This window comes from Callorhinus ursinus, unplaced genomic scaffold, assembly GCF_003265705.2.
Source record: "Callorhinus ursinus isolate GAN/ISIS: 27379988/994484 unplaced genomic scaffold, GSC_fseal_2.0 scaffold7, whole genome shotgun sequence".
NCBI lineage: Eukaryota > Metazoa > Chordata > Mammalia > Carnivora > Otariidae > Callorhinus > Callorhinus ursinus.
Window position 1 is genome coordinate 35258546 of NW_027397069.1, and position 4722 is coordinate 35263267.

Consider the following 4722-nt stretch of genomic DNA (forward strand, 5'->3'; position numbering starts at 1 on the left):
TTCTTCCTTCCTTTCTTTTCTTTCATTTCTTTCCTTTTTCTTTCTCTTCTCTTCTCTTTTCTTTTATCCTTCTTTCTTTCCTTCTTTCCTTCCTTTCATTTGCAGCTGCTCCCCTTGTTGAGAGGGCTAAGAGTGGGAAAGTTGCTGTCAGCTGCAGCAACTAGCTTGCAACTGTGAGTAGGACATCACCCACATACTCATGATACCTAGTGGGTGATGGAGTATTCTGGGAAATTGGTGGTTTCTCTCAGTCATCGAATCCACCACAACTGGATATAGACTTTGGAAATTAAGTAAACAATAAGTGTTCTTATGATTTAAGCCAATTTCATGTAGTCCTTTAGGTATAGGCAAGTGTTCCAGATGATGTCCATAGCAATTACATTTGCTTATTATTTGAAAATTAAGTGTTGTTTTTGGCTTTAATGGAAAAATATTTTGAAAAAGAACATGTGTAAAGCGCAGTGCTGTGAAGAAGACAAAATAATTTAAAATGAAAAATTTGAAATCTGCCTTAAAATCATTAAAAGCCATTGAATTACACATTTAACCATATGTATTTATGAAGTAACCACTTTGAGCCAGACTCTTTTATGTCTAGTTGACGCAGAGTACCAAACAAGGAAAGAGACAAAAAACAAGTTAAAACAATATATGTATTTAGATAGTAATATGCACTCCATAAAAGATGCACTTAAATAAGATATACGCTCACATATTAAAGGAACAAAACTCAGCAGCAAAACCAAGTACCTTAGTAAATTAAAAGAAGACAAAAATGATCTCTTAAATAACCAGGAACTATACGATTTTAGTAATTTTAAATGTTATGGCTGCTAATATAGTAAAACCTTATTTCATTATTAGTCTTGCATCAAAAGTTTGATAGAGTATTAATGCCATTTCAGATTTCAATTGCATATCATTATGCAATTCAGTGTTTGAACACACACAGTGTCAACATGATACATATCTGTAAATATGGAATACAACAAAGCATTTGTGCTGTGAATGATGATAACACTGAATTGTGTTTTCAAAATCATTTATTTCAAATCATCAGAAAACATACGCTCTAGAACGTACCCATAAATGCATTGTTGATGTATTCGAACTCCTAAGAATAATAAACACAGTAATAAAAATTGACATAAAAACATTAAGCTTAATAGCAAAAAATGAATTAAACAATAGCCATTAATCCTTTCATTGGATATTAAATATGAAAATATTAGCTTATTATTAGTATAATTCACTTTAGTAATTAATATCCATTTTCTAATGTCATTAATTGCAGTGCTAAAATAGATTGCATTTTTTTTTACCTCCTCAGAAGTCATCACTTATGATACCCATGGTAGTAAAAATGAGAATAACAAAAATGATAGAAAAGAACACACATATTTTATTTTCACACTGAACGGATTTTCACAAACAACCATGAGAAAGCCCGGTTTGTTTATTAACTCTTCTGAAAGAGTAACTGACTTCATTTGTTTTTCGGAATGAGGGTAAGTTCCTCGACCTGCCAAGAAAAGCGTGGTAACTACATTTTCCTCACTGATTCTCTCAGCTAAATTTGGGTCTTTGCAGGAACGTTTTCGGCGGGGGAGAAAAGAGCCACCACCATCAGAGCACCTGCAACAGTGCTGCAGGGCAGCGGCATGCCTCAGGTGGAAGCAAGGGCAGAACCATTCTGGCACCCAGCTGACTTGAGTCACCCTGAAATTCTCGAAGGTACTCTTGCGCCTGCTTCTCTAAATGAGACTTCCTTTGGTAATAATGTTTCTCCCTTCCCTGATAGTCTCTTATTTGTCTTTCTACACGCAGCTCATAAATCATTTTTATGAGACTTTCACTAATTTTTAGCTGAGTTAAGGTGTCCCTTAACTACGCTTTCATAATCCTTTGGTCAACCTCATCTCATTACTACATTCATTACATTCATTCATTCATTCATTCCTTTTCCATGCTCTGTGATGAGAGGCAAAATATTCTTCATCCAATTCAAACCTGTGAATCTCCCTGCTCCCCTTCAAACAAATAAATATTCTTCAACTTCCACTTCCTCCCGAAAGATGACACATATTTCACAGAGAAATTAGATGTTACCCGATTCCAGCGCTCTAAATATCCTGCTACTGGATAAAAGGACTTATCTACAAACACACCCAACTTCTTCTCCCTGCTTTTTGTAAAATTGAAGATCTGTTCTTTGACCTCTATGCAGTCGATCTGTACATGCACCTCAGATCTATTTGGTCTCAGGAACCCTACGCTATCGGCTTAATTCCTTTTCTCCTTTGAATTCAGCTTTTCCTCTTACTTTGATCATTCCTATCATCAGTTAAATATGCTGTTCCATAGAAACCACTCGTGCCAGTCACTAAGCTCAAATATATATTTTAGGTCATCATTTAATATGACCTCTGAAAACTATTCAATATTTTTCAACATTCCTTTATCTTGAAAGATCCCCTTCTCAGCCTCTGAGAAGGCTATGACTAGGATATCATAGTCTTCTTATACTTCTAATGTCTTTTTTGCAACAAATTCTTGATCTCCTTTACAGATTTATACTTTGTATTCAGCCATTCGATTTGGAAATACCTAAAATTCTGTCCTGGACTCTTTTCTAAACCCCACAGTAATTTCTTCTATGCCTTGTATGTTATTTAACACATTGCTCCAGGGGTCTAATCTATGAGATAACCAACCACCTTCTTGATATTTACACTTGTCTATTTCAAAAGTAGCACAAACCAGACAAGCCCAAAAAGTAACTAATAATCTCCCTTCTCTTTGTCAGCCTCCCAAACATGGCTTCCCTCCAATTATTTTTATCGTAATGAAGAGAGCCACTGTTCATTTCATTTCAAAAGTCAGAAACTTGAACGCTAACTTTTCTTTTCATGTTTACTAACTTTATTATAAAAGATATTCATGGACAGCCAGATGAAGAGGAACATAAGGTGAGTTCTGGAAGGATTGTGAGGGGTCCTTAGTGTAAGAGCCTCTTTGTTTTGGAACTGGAGTGTGCCATCTTCCCAGCACTTGGGTGTGTTCACCAACCCAAAAGCTCATCAAATTTCATTGTTTAAGGATTTGTTAGCTTTGTTTTCTCCCTCTTTTGGTCCCTCTCAATTTTAATCTATCACCAATCTTATGATATTTACATCGTATATATCCTTCAATTCATTCACTTCCTTTCATCTCCTTTCCATCCAGTAGTTTAATTTACCATTGTTTTCCATCTGGACTACATTTTTTTTTAGATTTATTTATTTATTAGAGGGGGAAGGGGCAGAGGGAGAGAATCCTCAAGCAGACTCCCCACTGAGCACGGAGTCCCATGATGGCCTTGATCCCACAACCCATGAGGTCATGACCTGAGTTGAAACCAGATGTGGAAAAAAAAAAAAAAAAAGAAACCAGATGTGGGATGCTCAACAAACTGAGCACCCAGGTGCCCCTGGACTACTTCTACAGCCTTTTCATTTGTCTTTCATTTTCTTTTATCTTATTTCTACACTTCAGACGCAATGATATTTTGTAAAACTTGCTAATCTGTGTTAGTCCATACTTACAATCTTTCTGCTTTTTATGAGCCAGAAAAAGAGATATTTGTAAACCAGTATATTCTGCCTTGTCTGAGCTGGGTTTATTTTCCTTTCTTTTTTTTTTTTTTTTTTAGCTATCTTGTCTTTTTTTTCTCCTAGCTTTATGGAGGTATATTTAATATTTAAAAACAGTACATATTTAATATATTCATCTTGTTTAAATTAGACTTATGTATACACTTATGATACCATCACACAATCAAGGTAATAAATACATTCATCATCTTCAAAAGATTCTTTGTGTACCTTGTGTGTGTGTATATGTGGTAAGAACATTTAATATGAGATCTACCCCCTTAACAGGTTTATAAGTGCACAACACTATTACTTGAGCTGTCTGATCCTGATTTCTCCATCCTTGTTATGTACCACTCTCCTCCAATTTGTCAGAGCTCTGGTCACACTGGAATCTTTCTGTTCATCATATGTACCATGTCTCCTTTTACCACATGCTGCTTCTTTTGCCTAGAACATCCCTCTTCCACACTGCATTCCGTAAATCCCCGCCTATCCCACACATAACAATTCAATGGCTTTGTTTTCATGAAAGCCCACCCTTACCCAGATTAGTAGGTCTCCTTGGCAGTATAGCTGTCCCCCACTTATCCATGGTTTTGTTTTCCCTGGTTTCAGTTATCTGTGGACGGCCATGGTCTGGAAGCAGATGATCCTCCTTCTGACTTACTGCTAGAAGGTCAGTAGTAGCCCAACATGATGTAACAATGTCTATGACATCTACCTCATTTCATCTCACCTTGTAGACATTTTATTATCTCACATCACAAGAAGGGTGACTACGGTACCAGAAGATATTTTAAAAGAATGACCGCATTCACATAACTGTTATTAGAGTATATTATTATAATTGTTTTAATTTATTATTAGTTATTGTTGTTAATCTCTTACCATGCCTAATTTATAAATTAAAGTTTATCATAGGTTTGTATGTATGGGAAAAAAACCCACAGTATACATAGGGTTTAGTACTATTTGCCCTTTCAGGCATCCACTGGGGTCTTGGAATGTATCCCCAGCAGATAAAAGGGGCTACTGTATATCTCTTTTTTCAAGACTCTTCTACCTTTGACATTTTATATTTTTC

General features: G+C 35.7%; 1 long non-coding RNA gene across 1 annotated transcript in view; it reads right to left on the bottom strand.

The window, feature by feature from the left end:
• Positions 1-4295, bottom strand: part of LOC141373050 (uncharacterized) — a 10172-nt gene extending 5877 nt beyond the window's left edge. The window contains exon 1 of the long non-coding RNA XR_012378677.1: positions 4182-4295. This is a non-coding gene — a long non-coding RNA (uncharacterized lncRNA). The remainder of the gene's footprint in view (positions 1-4181) is intronic.
• Positions 4296-4722: the final 427 nt, after the last annotated feature.